Below are 18,323 nucleotides of genomic sequence, written 5' to 3' on the forward strand. Positions count from 1 at the left end.
CCTCTGGTTGCAAGAGCTATATGCTTTAGGATTATCCCCTGTGTGGGCCGTGTGGGTCATTATGTTGTGACAGGCTGACTACTGTGGGTTGTCTGGTAGGCCTGGGTGCTTTATATATAGAGCTTCCCTGGTGGCTCAAATGGTAGAGAGTCTGCCTAGAATGCAGGAGACCCAGGTTTGAACCCTGGGTCAGGAAGATGCCCTGGAGAAGGAAATGGCAACCCTATATGTATAGCAATATAAATAGCTATAAACCATATTGTTTTGTTGCCTGTGCTGAAGCTGCTAGCCACTGGTGGATGAGGCTGGGTCCCAAAGCAGCTGGATACAAAGCCTTGAGTGGTTCTGGGGCTAGTGCTAGTCCATTGATGGGTGGAGCCAGGTCCTAGGATGGGTGGTTGCAGGGCTAGGTGTCTCGAATCCACTAGATGGCCTGCTGGTGTGGGGCCTGTTCCTGACACAGCTATCTGTGGAGTCCAGGGTGTCCGAAAACAGGTATTGCCTTGCTGGTGAGTGGGCCCAGGGACAGGGGTTTCCCAGGGCTAGTGCTAGCCTGCCATGGGTGGGACTGAGGCCCTTGGAGTCCTGGGGCTAGCGCAGGTTCACTGGTGTGAGGGTTCTGGGGACAGGTCCTGGGGCAACCTGTCTAGCTACTTGGCCTGTGGTGTCCCTGTACCCGTGCTTATAGGCTTGTGGGTGAGGCCAGTCTCAGTGCTAACAAGCTGCAGGGAGGACTCTGCAATGGCACTAGTCAGCAACAGTGTCCTTGTGATAGAATGAGCTTCCAATAATGGCTGCTACCAGCGTCCATGTCCACAAGGGGAACTCCCGTATCTTCCTGCCTCTCCAGGAGGCTCTCAGAGATCACCAGGGAGGTCTGACCCAGGCTTCTTTCAAATTATTGCTTCTGCCCTGGATCCCAGCACGTATGGGATTTTGTGTGCACAAAGAAGAAAAAAATAGAGGTGAGGTCTCTATTTTCCACAGTCTTCTGGCTCTTTTGAAAGTAAGCCCCATTGGCCTTCAAACCAAACATTCTAAGGGCTCATCTTCTTGGTGCAGGACTCCCAGGCTAAAGATCATGATGTGGAGCTTGAACCCCTTACTCCTTGTGGAAAACCACAGCAGTTGTAATTATCCCCCCATTTGCGGGCTGCCCACCCATGGATATGGGTCTTGACCATATAGCATCTTCACTCCTCCACCCTGTCTCATTGTGGTTCTTTCTTTTCTATCTTTAGTTATAGAAAACATTTCCTTCTCTTCTTCTGGTCTTATCAATAGCTGCTCTGTAAGCAGTTGTAATTTTGGTGTGCTTATGGGAGGAGGTGGGTGCGGGGTCTTCCTACTCCACCATTTTGGCCATTCTTTATTTTTAATGACACTGACTTGTTCAAGAAGCCGTGTCAATTATCCTGCAGAACATCTCCCTTTCTATAGTTGTCTGATTGTTTCCTCGAGGTTTCACCTGCTGTTTTATGCCTGGTCACACTGTGATGTCGCCTTACCAGGATGGCAGTCTGATCTTTCCATCATGCAGCTATGTTGCAACTAGAAAGTACTCTGTCTGAGCATGAGCTTTTGAAAAGAACATAAACCTCGTGATTCCATAATCTGCTTCTGTGTTTATAACAATGGCATGGCACAGAAAGTCCTCTGTATTTCAATAGGCTTTATACTTCCCTGAAATCCCCAATTTTATAACCAATTCATACTCAGGATTGACTCTACATGCTTCCCTTCATGGAACACTGTTCCTGAGCATAATTGACCGGTTCTGATTTTTTATTAAGTATAATAAATGCCTTTCTTGGATCTGTAGACACCACTTTTGGTAGTTCTAGTGCTTCATCAAGTTGAGCAGCATTTGAAAGTTGGGAAGTTTCCTGGTAGAAACAGGAGGTAATCAGGAAACAAACAAAAAACAAATTAGAACTTATGGGTATATATATTCAAGCTTTTAAGTGAATTTTAGATGCAAAGACTGTAAAAGAGAACTATAATAAAAACATTTGAAAGAAGAAATGTGTCCTTTTTAACTGTTTGTTTTTGAGATGGAAAGCTTAATGCAAAATTTGGATCTTATTACAGAAATTGAAACGAGCTCATGCAAATTAATCTCCATTGCACCCGTAAAAAAGAAATTAAAAGCGCTAATGCTGCTTCTAGTGTATATACAGTAACATTTCCTAAATATCTTCTGGGTCTAAAGCTAGGAATGATATTCAATGCTTCCTTTTCCTCAGGCTACAGTATCATAGGATTCAATTTTGAATCTGATAATGGGGGCACTTTTGTTGCACAATAGCCCACAAAGGAAATGAAGGAAGTAGAAAACAGGCAGATTATTGAAGCAGAGACAAATGAGACGCCTCGGTTAGAGGCTCAGTTTTGGGCTTCCTTTCTTTGGTAGACAGAAATTAATTGAGCATCTAATTGTGTCCATTTCAGGGGCACATTACCTTTTACAGTTTAAATTGACCATTGATGGTGGCCCTATGCTTAGTCTTTTAATCCAGAAGACAGTTTTCTATGTTCATTTGAATGACGTGAGTAGAAGATGTTACAGATCTGACAGACTTTATACTTTTATTTAACAAATTTATAAGATGACATTCTGTGTTTCAAGTAATTACATATCTTAAATAGTTAATACTAGGTATTTGCATAGAGTTTTCTTAGCTCTCTTTTCTGCTCTTAACAAATTCTGAATTTCCATCAAACTTATCTCAAAGAAAAAGTAGTGATTTTATTTTAAGGCCTGGGCACCTCAAGTATAAGCTGTTTCACAATCTGCATAGAAAGAAAGCCATTTTTGAAGCAACCCATGATCAAAGAATTCTAAGTTACTGAGCCACAGCATGTCCTTAAGTCCCCATTATCTGCTGTAGAGAGCAAGTCAACTTGCCAGACTTTGTGATTCCAGCCTAAAACCCTAGAAGTACTCTTGACTGGAGTTGAGACAGCTACCGTTTTCCAGGAATGTAGTAAAACTTTGCGGAGCCACCTCAGACAGGTCGTTTATAGTCTTTCAAGAATATGGTCAACATTGCTCAGATCAGCTCAGGATCTGGAAGTCCCTCCATTCCAAGAGTTAGAGCTTTGCCTTCCTATTCATCTTGGTATACCAGGATTTCACTAAGTCAGTGATTCACTGATTAAGTGACTCTGCAGGGATTCTAAAAGGAATTTGAGGGAAATTATTCTAACAAATCCTTCAGCTCATTTGGTGAGGGCAGCTGTGAAACCCAAGGCTCTCCATATGTGTGTGGATAATTGGATCCCTAGATTTCTCTGCCTTAGTGTATATGTACATGAAAGGCATCTGTATATTCAGTGTATAGGCATGCAAGGTCAGGGGACCAGGGACCAGGAAGTGTAGTGTGGAGGAGGAGACGCCTGTGGGTGCCTTTGTCTGGATCTTTCCCTCCTAGTGAATGGAACACCCAAGGCCAGCATCAGTGTCAGGACATTTCCCACTCCCGTACCTACTGATGCAGAAGAGGGGAGGGACCCTGATATCAGAGTGGCTCATCTGCCAAGGTGATGATGGAATTTCTTAGCATAGAAATTTTTTGATCTGTGAACAGTAGAATCCAGCCTATTGGGTTTCCTTGCTTTGTACTTGCCAAAGTATTAAACAATTCAGAAACCTCCGGATAAAAAGAAAAAAATTGAGTTGCTGTACCCTCATCCCATTCCTTGCAGAAGGCGATGGCACCCCACTCCAGTACTTTTGCCTGGAAAATCCCATGGACGGGGGAACCTGGTAGGCTGCAGTCCATGGGGTTGCGAAGAGTCAGACACGACTGAGCGACTTCCCTTTCACTTTTCACTTTCATGCATTGGAGAAGGAAATGGCAAGCCACTCTAGTGTTCTTGCCTGGAGAATCCCAGAGATGGGGGAGCCTGGTGGGCTACCATCTATGGGGTCACACAGAGTCGAACACTACTGAAGTGACTTAGCAGCAGCATCCCATTCCTTTACCCAGAAGTATCTAAGTTTTTCACCAAAGCACAGAAATACACATCCACACTCTTTCACTCATAGAAAAAGAAAGGGAAAAAAAATTAGATATGTCTTGGGCTTCCCTGGTAGCTCAGACGGTAAATCGTCTGCCTGCAATGCGGGAGACCCCGGTTTGATCCCTGGGTCAAGAAGAGACCCTGAAGAAGGAAATGACAACCCACTCCAGTACTCTTGCCTGGAAAATAGGCTACAGTCCATGAGGTCGCAAAAAGTCAGACACAACTGAGTGACTTTACTTTCACTTTCACTACATATGTCTTAGAATTAGGTAGATCTGCATTTGCTTATATACAGAGGTGTTCAAGACATATTATTGAATGGGGGAAAAAGGCCAAACAGTATACACAAAATGATTCCATTTTTGCAAATTTAAAAGAGTATTTGCAAAAATGGACTCATTGATGTATTGATATATATATTGATATATTCAGAACAATTATATGAGAAATTAGTAATAGTGATTGGGTGGAAAGCTAAACGTTTCTTTTTAAACTTTTTGTATTAATTGAAGTTTTTCTTTGTCCGATTTAAACATTACCTTTATGTTTTAAAAAGTTATTTATTTATTTTTGGCTGCGTTGAGTCCTCGTTGCTGCATGAAGCCTTTCTCCAGTTGAGGCGAGTGGGGACTACTCTTCATTGCGGTGAGAGGGCCTCTCATTTCAGTTTCTCTTGTTGCAGAGCACAGGCTCTAGGGCACGGGCTTCAGTAGTTGTGGTGTCCCACAGTATGTGGGATCTTCCTGGACCAGGGATCAAACCTGTGTGCCCTGCGTTGGCAGGCAGATTCTTAACCACTGTACCACCGGGGAAGTCCAAACACTACCTTTAATTCAAACTTTCTTTCTACTCGGGAGTGGACAGACAGTACGTGGGTGGGGAGAAAAAGCTATGTCTTCAAAATCTTTCCTTGTCAGTGTATATAGATCTACCTTGTCTTTGTATTGTGGTGATCCTTGGTAAGCCTGTATCATGATTTATGTAACCTCTAATGGACATTTTCTGTGTGTGTGTGTGTGTGCGCTCCATCGTGTCCTACTCTATGTGACCCCATGGACTGTAACCTGCCAGGCTCCTCTGCCCGTGGAATTTTCTAGGCAAGAATACCGCAGCAGGTTGTCATTTCCTACTCCAGGGGCTCTTCCTGACCCAGGGATCGAACCTGAGTCTTTTGTATCTCCTGCATTGGCAGGTGGATTCTTTACCACTAGCGTTTTAGATATTTCTAATTTCAGAGGAGAATGTGCATAATGCTTTATTAAATATCCTTGAACATTAATTATTTTGCACATGTGAACCATTCCTATAATATAGTGTAATCTTGCGTGAATGGTGAGGTGTGGAATTGTGAGTTGGTGGGCATGTGTTTCATTTTGCTCTGTAAAAATGTTGTACTAGTTTATATTCCTACCAATTGTATCTGAGTACATATTCTTTCATACCTTGCCTGCTCTGAATATTAGCTGGGTAAAATCTTAAAAATTGCTGCATTAAAATTTTTTGAGATTCTTTTTGAAAGAAGCTAATATTTTTGTCCAGATGCACTGAAGAAATACCAATAATACTTAAGGTGGTTTCTTCAATTTTCTGTGCACGGCAAGCTTTTTGATACAACCAAAAAGAAAACATATGAAGGGAATATCTGCTTAGATGATTTTGTGTGTTCTTTTCTTTCTGGGGACTCTATCTTGTAGTCACGTTGACTCAGCAAGTTTGTTACAGCCAATTCATCAGAACAAGTAAAGGAGCATCGTTGCCACATTCTAAGATATGGCCCGGCTCTGCCATCAGGGCAGTAAGGAGACCCTCATAATCGTGTGGGTGATAAGCAGCCCCCCATTTCCATTTTGAATAACTTCAGAATATTACATGAAATCATTTGTATTTCCAGCCATATCATTTATTTTATATTAGTTACTAAAAAAATTATTCAGATTATTTACATTCATTTTAGCCTTTTTCTCCCTACCTCTCCCTGTTTTTATGTATTTTAAGACAGCTTTGTTGAGCTATAATTCACATACCATGCAACTCACCCATTTTAAATGTACAGTTCTATGGCTTTTAAGGACAGAGGGTGACAGCTAAGGGGTGCAGAGTTTCTTCGGGGAGTAATGAAGATATTTTAAGATTATTATAGTGATTGTGGTATAAATCTGTAAATAAACATGGGCTCTACCCAGGTGAGCACCTTTAGGAAATTCAGGGCTACCAGCCAAAGCCAGAGCAGTGCGTGTCATACTGAGGTGCACAGGCAAAACACCCCGACTGTCTTTTCTCAGCATCTTAGTCATAAGAGAACACGAGCGCGTGTTTAGGAAGGAGCTCGTACTCCCAGAGCGTAGCATGGAGGGACTCTGAACTCTATGAACAAAGTAACTAATAGCTGCTGCTGCTGCTAAGTCGCTTCAGTTGTGTCCGACTCTGTGTGACCCCATAGACGGCAGCCCACTAGGCTCCCCCATCCCTGGGATTCTCCAGGCAAGAACAGTGGAGTGGGTTGCCATTTCCTTCTCCAATGCGTGAAAGTGAAAAGTGAAAGTGAAGTTGCTCAGTCATATCTGACTCTTCGGGACCCCATGGACTGCAGCCTACCAGGCTCCTCCGTCCATGGGATTTTCCAGGCAAGAGTACTGGAATGGGGTGCCATTGCCTTCTCCGAATAGCTGTTGAGTACCCACCAAACACTGACCCTGACGCTGGCAGAAAACCCAGAGTTTCGCAAAACACTGCCCAGGTAGAAATGGTCACAGTCCGTGTCCAGTGCAGTCCCTCTGGGGATGTTTGTGGCTTTCATGGCTCTTTAATTCAGATCCTTTTGTTCTCAAAAACCTTTGCTTACAAATGAAACAGATGAGCTTCAGGTACAGCAGGACTGTGACTTTTCTGGAGTTAAAGGCATAATTCCCTATGAGATACACTTCTCTCGGTGCAGCAGAGTGACTAATTAACTGAGGCCTGGCCAGTAGTTGCTCTGAAATGGTCACTAAAATTGTGAGATTCAGTTTGAGAACCTGTTTTTTACTAATTTGTTACTAATGTGAGGTCAGCCAAGAATTACTGGTAACCATAGTTATTTGATTTTGGCAAATTTGGCACACCATTTTGGGCAAAACAGCAATTTCTCTTTGGTCTCGTGAATGTGCAGGGGTGGGAATGGACATTGATGAGTAAGAGTTAATGCAGGGGGGGAATTGATGGAGGGAAGGTCATTGGCCTGGGAGCCAGAGACCTAGGTTCTGAGTCAAACCCTCAAGTGTGAGTTTGAGAATGTGGACATTTAGAAACATATTCCATTAATCTTGCTTGCAGTTTTAGTTTTTATTTTGCAAGCTTGATTTGAACTGAATTTTATGCTGATCATCTTTATCATGTAAACAGTCCTTCGGAACTACCCAAATTTCATAAAGGACCCCAGTGCTGGGAAAGATCAAGGGCAAGAAGAGAAGGAGAGGACAGAGGATGAAATGGTTGGGTGGCATCACTGACTTAATGGACTTAAGTCTGAGCAAACAGCGGGAGATAGTGAAGGACAAGGAAGCCTGGCGTACTCCAGTCTGGGCTCTCTGAGAGTCAAATAGGATTTAGCCACTAAAGAGCAAAATTCATGAGGTGCTTCCCCTCCTCATACACTAGATGGCACTATAGGTGAGGCAAATCAATTTACCAAAAAAGAGCCTTGGATAACCAAGACTAATTTTGGTAAATTAGAAAAGCTTAGCACTACAGGATACTTCTATTTTCTGGGAAACAGAAGAGTTACCTTGAGAAGCCTTAAGATAGAAACCCTCTAAGACACTGAAATTATGCCCACAGACTAGAAAGCAGTGGGAGCAGATAATTGAATGAAGATATTATGAAATAGCTGCATTATACCTAAGCTCTTACTTTGATATGAACTTTTTTGGGGGAGGGGAGAAATTACATACTGTGAAATAAAAGTAATCACAAGAAATAAACGTAAATTCCATTCACATAATGTTAAAAAATGTGAAAACCTAAACCTAGAGTCTGTTATACAGAGTTAAGAGAAAAACAAATATCAGATATACGTATTAAGTTAGCTACTCAGTCGAGTCCGACTCTGTGATCCCATGGACTGGAGCCCACCAGGCTCCTCTGTCCATGGAATTCTCCGGGCAAGAATACTGGAGTGGGTTGCCATTCCCTTCTCCAGGGGATCTTCCCAACCGAGGGATAGAACCCAGGTCTCCTGCATTGCAGGCAGACTCTTTACCGACTGAGCCACCAGGGAAGCCAAAAATATTTACTCATGATCACATTTTAACGAACTGAAGAGTCTATTACTAAGAGAATAAATAAACATTATGTGATACATTCTTTTTTTAATTTAACTTTTTTTGTGTGTGTTAGTCCCTCAGTCGTGTCCGACTCTTTGCAACCCCACAAACTAACCTGCCAGGCTTCTCTGTCCATGGAATTCTCCAGGCATATATATACAATATGTATATGTACATGATATCTAAATGATATACTCTAGAAGAATAGTACTGATGAACCCATCTACAGGGAAGGAATGGAGACACAGACTAGAGAATGGACTTGTGGACCCAGCTGGGGATGGAGGGGCTAGGAGAAATCGAGAAAGTAACATTGACATCTGTTCATCATCATGTGTGAGATAGACAACTAACAGGAAACTGCTCTATAACACAGAGAGCCCGGCCTGGTGCTCTGTGACGACCTCGAGGGGTGGAATGGGGAGAGAGAGAGGCTTTAGAGAGGGGATATGTATAAAATTATGACTAATTCATATTGATGTACGGCATCAACCACCACAACATTGTAAAGCAATTATCCTCCAATAAAAAAGTTAATTATCCTCCAATAAAAGCAATTCTCTTCCAATAAAAAAGCCCTTCCTCGTTAGTATAGTGGTGAGTATCTGCACCTGTCATGTGGGAGATGGGAGTTTGATTCCCCAACAGGGAGGCTGTATACATAATTCAAAGGACTTCCCTGTAGCTCAAACAGTAAAGAATTTGCCTGTGATGCAGGAGACCAGGGTTCAATCCCTGGGTTGCGAAGATCCTCTGGAGAAGGGAATGGCAATCCACTCCAGTGTTCTTGCCTGGAGAATTCCATGGACAGAGAAACCTGGCGGGTTAGTTTGTGGGGTCGCAAAGAGTCGGACATGACTGAGGGACTAACACACACACAAAAGTTAAAAGAAGAACGTATCACACAATGTTTATTCATTCTCTTAGTAAGAGACTCTTCAGTTCTTTAAAATGTGATCGTGAGTAAATATTTATGGATATTAAAAAATGTGGAAACTATCTACAGTGTATTTTTAAGGATGTATGGTAGGCTTCCCTGATAGCTCAGTTGGTAAAGAATCCTTCTGCAATGCAGGAGACCCTGGTTGGATTCCTGAGTCAGGAAGATCCCCTGGAGAAGGGAAAGGCTACCCACTCCAGTATTCTGGCCTGGAGAATTCCATGGACTGTATAGTCCATGGAGTTGCAAAGAGTTGGACACGACTGAGCGACGTTCACTTTCACGTAGTTGGTAAAACCATAAAGAGAAAGGCAATGCTGAGCATAAAAATTGGGATGGAAGTTACCTCTGGTGGGAGGAGGGGAAACGTCTGAAAGGAACAGTGAGGGCGTTTCTTAGACACAGAACGTGCTCTGGGCTCTAACCAGAGTGAAGCCTGTTGTTATTATTATTATTATTAAAAAGGAATGGATGTTTTATACTCTTCTATATGAATTACATATTTCATAATAACAGATAAAAACATAGCAAAGATTACTGTAATTCCCTTCTTGATTCTTTTTTAATTTTTAATTTTATTTTATTTTTAAACTTTACAATATTGTATTGGTTTTGCCATATATCAAAATGAATCCACCACAGGTATATATGTGTTCCCCATCCTGAACCCTCCTCCCTCCTCCCTCCCCATACGATCCCTCTGGGTCATCCCAGTGCACCAGCCCCAAGCATCCAGTATCGTGCATCGAACCTGGACTGGCGACTCGTTTCATATATGATAAAAATATGGAACGCTTCATGAATTTGCATGTCATCCTTGTGCAGGGGCCATGCTAATCTCTGTATCGTTTCAATTTTAGTATATGTGCTGCCGAAGCGAGCACCCTTCTTGATCTTTATCTTGCCTTTCCAGTTTTTTAACTCCCCCTGATGCTACAGATTTCTTTAAGGACAGAGGGGGAGATGTACCCAGGGTCATTTTTTAAGGATGGCCTGTCATCTGCTTTTAAAACTCTCTTAATGTTATCAGATCTGTCCCTGAGGGCAAATTTGGATTTTAGAAACAGTCAAAGCTGCTAATAAAGTATGTTTTTAAATTTGGTGAGGCCCAATTTCAAACAAGAGGACTCTCCAACAGCTGAGGGGTGATTAAGTTATGATGCTTTCTGTGCAGTCATTAAAACTTTTAATAGCTGGGAAAAATATTTACAAAGTATTTTTATGGAAAAAAAAAACACAGCTTATCAAAACACATGAGAAGCCTATTTTGTAAGAAGATGGAAAGAGTGTAACCAAAATATCTTATTTTTTTTTCTTGTGCATTTATGCATTGGTCCAGTTTTCTACAGGGCCGCGTATTATTTTTGTAAATGTGGGCTAGGAGAGGATGAAGTGAAGTGAAGTCGCTCAGTCGTGTCTGACTCCTTGTGACCCCATGGACTGTAGCCCACCAGGCTCCACCGTCCATGGGATTTTCCAGGCAAGAGTACTGGAGTGGGTTGCCATTGCCTTCTCCAGGGGATCTTCCCGACGACCCAGGGATCAAACTCAGGTCTCCTGCATTGCAGGCAGATGCTTTACCACCTGAGGTAACAGGGATGAATCTACATTGAAGGTGATTTTAAAAGAAGAGTTTCAGAAATGTTTTGAGCAATAGAATAAAAGCATGACCTACTAAGGTGACTACTTTGAAGACTGACTCCGTTTAAATATATTGAGTTGGCCAAAAATTTCCTTCAATTGTAAAATAAAAATAAAAGACGTATTTTTCATTTTCACCAGGAACTTTACTGAACAATGTACTCACCGTTTTCTTCCACTACCTTCTGCCATTTTCCAGACAACTTCATAATTCCATATTCCCAAAACTTTTTCTCTTTTTGAGCAAAGAACTCTTCTGGGTGCTTATTACAGTTCTAGGGAATTGAATTTTTTCCATTAAGCGAATTTTGTAAAGACCAAAATAAATGGAAATCCAAAGGTACAATGTCTGGTGAATACATTGGATGAATCAGAACTTCCCAGCCAAGCTCTAATAGTTTTTGCCTGGTCATGAGAGAAATATGTGCTCTTTTGTTATCTTGATGGAAGATTATGTGTTTTCTGTTGACTGATGCCGGACACTTTTTGTTGAGTGCTGCTTTCAGTTGGTCTAACTGGGAGCAGTACTTGTTGGAATTAATTGTTAGGTTTTTGGCAAGGAGCTCTTAATAAAGGACTCCCTTCCGATCCCACCGTATACACAATAGTACCTTCTTTGGTTGAAGACTGGCCTTTGGTATGGTAGAGGGTGGTTCATTTCACTTGCCCCACCATCTCTTCCATTCTACATTATTGTACAGTATCCACTTTTCATTGCCCGTCACAATCTGTTTTTTAAAATGGACAGTTTTCATTACATTTAAGTAGAGAATCACATGCAGAAATATGGTCAAGAAGGTTTTTTTTCCACTTGACTTACGTGGAACCCAATCATCAAAGTGATTAACGTAACCAAGCTGGTGCAAATCATTTCCAATGCTTGATTTGGATATTTTGAGTATATCAGCTGTCTTCTGTGTGATATAACATTGATAGTTCCCAGTTAATGTCTTGATTTGATCTCTATCAACTTCAACTGGTCTACTTGACTGTGGAGCATCGTCTAGCAAAAAACTCCACAAAGCACTTTTGACATGTTTTTTCACCTTCTCCAAACACTTAAAAAATCTTTTTTTGTGTGTTTCAGTTGAGTATTTACCTTTCTCAAAATAATAAAGCATAAAATGCCAAAAATGTTGCTTTTTACTTCCATCTTCAATATTAAAATGGCTACACAAAAATTCACCAATTTTGATGCTTTTTTAAAAAGTTGCACACTGATATGACTGCTGTTAAAATATAGTCTGAAAATTGTTTCCAATGAAGTTAAAGACAACCGAGTGCTATTTAGATCCATTTTACAGGGAAAAAAAAGAATGAACTTTTTGGCCAACCCAGTATTAGATCTGATATTTTTGTTTAAAAATCAATTCATATTAAAAAAAAGAATTTTTTTTAAAGAGCAGTTTTAGGTTCACAGCAAAATTGAGTGGAAAGTTCAGAGAATTCCCATATATCTCCCACCTCACATGTCCACAACTCCAGCATCATCAATCTCTTGCATCAGATGAATCTACATTGACTCGTCTTTATTACTCAGAGTACATAGTTTGCATTGCATTAAAAGTCACTCTGTGACACCCTATCAATTTTGACAATGTGGCTACCTTGATAGTGTCATGTAGAATAGTTCACTGCTCTGAAAACCTCTGTGTTCTGTCTCCCTCTCTCTCCCCACCACTGATCTTATTGTCTTCATAGTTTTGCTTTTTTTTTCCAGAATGTCACATGGGTGAAATCACACAGTATGAAACTGTTGATATAAACAATCAATAAACAACCTAAAATAGGAATGAAGTGAAAGTGTCAGTTGCTCAGTCAGGTCCGACTCTTTGCGACCCCATGGACTGTAGCCCTCCAGGCTCCTCTGTCCATGGGTTTTTCCAGGCAAGAATGCTGGAGTGGATTGCCATTTCCTTCTCCAGGGGATCCTCCTAACTCAGGGATCGAATCCGGGTCTGCATTGCAGGCAGATTCTACTGTGTGAGCCACCTGGCCCATCCCATAATAAAAGTACAGAAGTTTTATTTGAGCCAAACCAAGGACTATAGCCTGGGAGACACAGATTCAAGAAGCATTTGAATTATGTTCTGCAGGATCAAAATGGGGCAGGCTTTTAAAGGCAAAAACTGGAAGGTTACAACTAGTTATATGAGCTGTTTATCAAGAATTATAACTGGAGCTGGCAAGAAGTAAGTGTGCTTGTGGAGTAAGGATTGGTTGGGGTCCACATGGTTGCAGCTGCTAGCAGTTTGAGGATAGCTAGTGGTGGTGTTGAGTCTGATACTGTTCAGAAATTCAAGTGCTTAGTAATGTAGAACCTGTCTGAAACCACATTCACAGTGGCCACCAGGCTCCATGTTGGATGCTTGAACTACAGTTACTCCATTTTGATTTTTAAAAGCATTCTTTTTTTTAATGGTTAAAGCAGATGTACACTTTATATTTGATAGGCTACAGACTGGCTATTCTAGACAAGCCAGATCATGTGTTAGGCAGAATGACTTCTCCATAACTCAGTATTTGAAAGTTTCTTCCATTGTTACCTTTTCAGATCGGCTTCTTTCACTTAGTAATATGCATGTTTCCTTCATGCCTTAATATATTTTTTAAAAATACTGTCTGATATTCTGTTGTGTAGATGTGGTGCACTTTACTGATTCACATACTGAAATAGGGCATTTTGATTGTTTCTGGCAATTATAAATAAAGCTGCATGGGCAGCTTCAGAGTGAAATTTTGTGTGTAGGTGTGTTTTTAACTCTTTGGAGTAAATACCAAGGAGCATGACAGCTGGGTCATATGGTAAGAGTATGTTTAGTTTTGTAAGAAACCAACAAACTGTCTTCCAAAGCGGCCATACCATTCTGCCTTCCCACCATCGGTGAATGAGAGTTCCCATGGCTTCGAGTCTTCATCAGTATGTGGTGCTGGTAGTGTTTTGGATTTTCACCATTCTGATAGGTGTGCAGTGCTATTTTGTTTTAATTTGCCACTCCTTGATCACGTATGTTGTTGAGCATCTTTTCTGATAGGTGTGCAGTGCTGTCTTGTTTTAATGTGCTACTCCTTGATGACGTATGTTGTTGAGCATCTTTTCATATATTTGTTTAGACTATCCATATATCTTCTTTTGTGAGGTATTTATTCATTTCTTTTGCCTATTTTCAATTGTATTTTTTGTTTTCTTATTGTTGAGTTTTAGGAGCTCTTTGTATATTTTTAATATAGTTCTTTATCCGATGTGTCATTTGTAAATATTTTCTCCCAGTTTAAGTCACTACTTTTTGTGTTAAATATTTTATTACTTCAAGGATTATAATTTTCCTTTAATCTCCTTTTCTCTTAGACTTTTGGGGACATTCACTTTATTTATTTTAGCCTGAATTCAAAGAAAAAAGTTTAACTAAATAACAACAAAATGTGTATAAACTGGATGATAAAATGCAAATTAATTTTTTTTAAAGCAATAATTATCTCTGAATGGCAGAAAACAAATTTTGGTTGAAAAGGTAGTTCAGTTCAGTTCAGTTCAGTCACTCAGTTGTGTCCAACTCTTTGCAACCCCATGAATTGCAGCACGCCAGGCCTCCCTGTCCATCACCAACTCCCGGAGTTCATTCAAACACATGTCCATTGAGTCGGTGATGCCATCCAGCCATCTCATCCTCTGTCGTCCCCTTCTCCTCCTGCCCCCAATCCCTCCCAGCATCAGAGCCTTTTCCAATGAGTCAACTCTTCACATGAGGTGGCCAAAGTACTAGAGTTTCAGCTTTAGCATCATTCCTTCCAAAGAAATCCCAGGGCTGATCTCCTCTAGAATGGACTGGTTGGCTCTCCTTGCAGTCCAAGAGACTCTCAAGAGTCTTCTCCAACACCACAGTTCAAAAGCATCAATTCTTCAGTGCTCAGCTTTCTTCACAGTCCAACTCTCACATCCATACATGACCACTGGAAAAACCAAGCCTTGACTAGATGGACCTCTATTGGCAAAGTAATGTCTCTGCTTTTGAATATGCTATCTAGGTTGGTCATCACTTTCCTTCCAAGGAGTAAGTGTCTTTTAATTTCATGGCTGCAGTCACCATCTACAGTGATTTTGGAGCCCCAGAAAATAAAGTCTGACACTTTCCACTGTTTCCCCATCTATTTGTCATGAAGTGATGGGACCAGATGCCATGATCTTAGTTTTCTGAATGTTGAGCTTTAAGCCAACTATTTCACTCTCCTCTTTCACGTTCATCAAGAGGCTTTTTTAGTTCCTCTTCACTTTCTGCCATAAGGGTGGTGTCATCTGCATATCTGAGGTGATTGATATTTCTCCTGGCAATCTTGAGTCCAGCTTGTGCTTCTTCCAGCCCAGAGTTTCTCATGATGTACCCTGCATGTAAGTTAAATAAGCAGGGTGACAATATACAACCTTGACGTACTCCTTTTCCTATTTGGAAACAGTCTGTTGTTCCATGTGCAGTTCTAACTGTTGCTTCCTGACCTGCATATAAGTTTCTCAAGAGGCCAGTCAGGTGGTCTGGTATTCCCATCTCTTTCAGAATTTTCCACAGTTTATTGTGATCCACACAGTCAAAAGCTTTGGTGTAGTCAATAAAGCAGAAATAGATGTTTTTCTGGAACTCTCTTGCTTTTTCCATGATCCAGTGGATGTTGGCAATTTGATCTGTGGTTCCTCTGCCTTTTCTAAAACCAGCTTGAACATCTGGAAGTTCATGGTTCACATATTGCTGAAGCCTGGCTTGGAGAATTTTGAGCATTACTTTACTAGCATGTGAGATGAGTGCAACTGTGTGGTAGTTTGAGCATTCTTTGGCATTGCCTTTCTTTGGGATTGGAATGAAGGTTTACTATGATTCCTTCACAAGGTCTTAGAAATACAAGTTTCTTTGTTTTCTGTATTTTCTGGCAATCTGAATAAAAACGTATCACCTTAAGCAACAAAACTTTATTTGAATCATTTTGGGTGGATATCTTTATAAAATAGTGTTTTACTTGCCTGCTGCTGCTGCTGCTAAGGTGCTTCAGTCGTGTCCGACTCTGTGGGACCCCAGAGACGGCAGCCCACCAGGCTCTGCCGTCCTTGGGATTCTCCAGGCAAGAACACTGGAGTGGGTTGTCATTTCCTTCTCCAATGCATGAAAAGTGAAAGTGAAGTCGCTCAGTCATGTCCAACTCTATGCGACCCCATAGACAGCAGCCTACCAGGCTCCTCCGTCCATGGGATTCTCCAGGCAAGAGTACTGGAGTGGGTGCCATCGCCTTTTCTGTTTACTTGCCTACATAAACATTATGTTCAAAATATTGAACTTAACTGACTTTGAATCATAAGAGAACAGTGTATTCAAAAAACAAGAATGATATGTTTTGAAAAAGGAACGATCGTAGCATAAGAACAAGGTCTTGGAAGTTAAAAATATTTTTGGCTAAATAAATTCTGTAGAATTATTTAAAGACAAGGCGAAGGAAGTTGCCCAGAAAATAGAAAAAAAAGAGACCAAAAAATGGGACACGTATAGGGGAAAAAAATCTTGTAAAACATGCATATGGGTACTTAAAAATCAAATAGTACTATATTTTATCCCTTTTTAAGTTTCTTTTTCATTGTGATAAAATACGCATTACATAAATTTTACCATTTTAAACTATTTTTTAAAAGGTTTACTTATTTGTTTATTTTTGGTAGTACTGGGTCTTCATTGCTGCCTGTGGGCTTTCTTCAGCTGCAGCAAGTCGGGGCTCCTCTGTGTTGAGGTGTGAAGGCTTCTCAGTGCAGTGGCCTGCCCTGTGCAGACCACAGGTTTCCATAGATGCAGGTCATGGGCTCTAGAGAATAGGCTCAATAGTTGTTGTGCTAAGGCTTAATTGTCCCTCAGCATCTGGGATCCTCTCAGACCAGGAGTCGAACCTGTGTCCCCTGCATTGCCAGGCGGATTCTTAACCACTAGACCACCAGGAAAGCAAAGGTACATGGAGATGTGGTTGAGAATTTGCATGGCTGAAAGTGTCTTTGTTCTATTTAAAAATGTGATCATTTGAAAGGGCATAAGGAAAAAGCAAGAGAGTTCCAGAAAAACATCTATTTCTGCTTTATTGACTATGCCAAAGCCTTTGACTGTGTGGATCACAATAAACTGTGGAAAATTCTGAAAGAGATGGGAATACCAGACCACCTGACCGGCCTCTTGAGAAATCTGTATGCAGGTCAGAAAGGAACAGTTAGAACTGGACATGGAACAACAGACTGTTTCCAAATAGGAAAAGGAGTACGTCAAGGCTGTATATTGTCACCCTGCTTATTTAACTTCAATGCAGAGTACATCATGAGAAACGCTGGACTGGAAGAAACACAAGCTGGACTCAAGATTGCCAGGAGAAATATCAATCACCTCAGATATGCAGATGACACCACCCTTATGCAGAAAGTGAAGAGGAACTAAAAAGCCTCTTGATGAAAGTGAAAGTAGAGAGTGAAAAAGTTGGCTTAAAGCTCAACATTCAGAAAACTAAGATCATGGCATCTGGTCCCATCACTTCATGACAAATAGATGGGGAAACAGTGGAAACAGAGTCAGACTTTATTTTCTGGGGCTCCAAAATCACTGTAGATGGTGACTGCAGCCATGAAATTAAAAGACGCTTACTCCTTGGAAGGAAAGTTATGACCAACCTAGAGAGCATATTCAAAAGCAGAGACATTACTTTGCCAACAAAGGTCCATCTAGTCAAGGCTATGGTTTTTCCAGTGGTCATGCATGGATGTGAGAGTTGGACTGTGAAGAAAGCTGGGCACTGAAGAATTGATGCTTTTGAACTGTGGTGTTGGAGAAGACTCTTGAGAGTCCCTTGGACTGCAAGGAGATCCAACCAGTCCATTCTGAAGGGGATCAGCCCTGGGATTTCTTTGGAAGGAATGATGCTAAAGCTGAAACTCCAGTACTTTGGCCAGCTCATGCGAAGAGTTAAGACTCTGATGCTGGGAGGGACTGGGGACAGGAGGAGAAGGGGACGACAGAGGATGAGATGGCTGGATGGCATCACCGACTAGATGGACGGTGTGTTTGAATGAACTCCGGGAGTTGGTGATGGACAGGGAGGCCTGGTGTGCTGCGATTCATGGGGTCACAAAGAGTCAGACACGACTGAGCGACTGAACTGAACTGAACCTTCTTATTCCTGGTCCTTTGAAGGTAAAGGATCTTTTCTTCTCAGGAAACTTTTAGAATCTTTTTAACTCTGGTGTTCTGAAATTACACAATTTCGTTCATGCCTGCCTTTTTCCATTCACTGGGCTTGCTGTTGTCAAACCAGACATTCTCATGCTTCCATTCTAAAATAAAATGTCTTTTATTATTTCATTGATAAATTATTCCCCTATGCTTTCTCCAATTTATTTTTAAGAA

The 18,323-nt window shown here is 41.2% G+C and overlaps 1 protein-coding gene and 1 non-coding gene across 4 annotated transcripts in view; one reads left to right on the plus strand and one right to left on the minus strand.

The window, feature by feature from the left end:
• Positions 1-18,323, plus strand: part of KATNAL2 (katanin catalytic subunit A1 like 2) — a 111,072-nt gene that overhangs the window by 32,756 nt on the left and 59,993 nt on the right. The gene's annotated exons all lie outside the window — the stretch shown is intronic.
• Positions 10,051-10,154, minus strand: LOC113883061. The gene has a single exon (XR_003508547.1). It is a non-coding gene; the product is annotated as a U6 spliceosomal RNA (small nuclear RNA).

The sequence above is a fragment of the Bos indicus x Bos taurus genome, chromosome 24 (genome assembly GCF_003369695.1).
Source record: "Bos indicus x Bos taurus breed Angus x Brahman F1 hybrid chromosome 24, Bos_hybrid_MaternalHap_v2.0, whole genome shotgun sequence".
Lineage (NCBI taxonomy): Eukaryota > Metazoa > Chordata > Mammalia > Artiodactyla > Bovidae > Bos > Bos indicus x Bos taurus.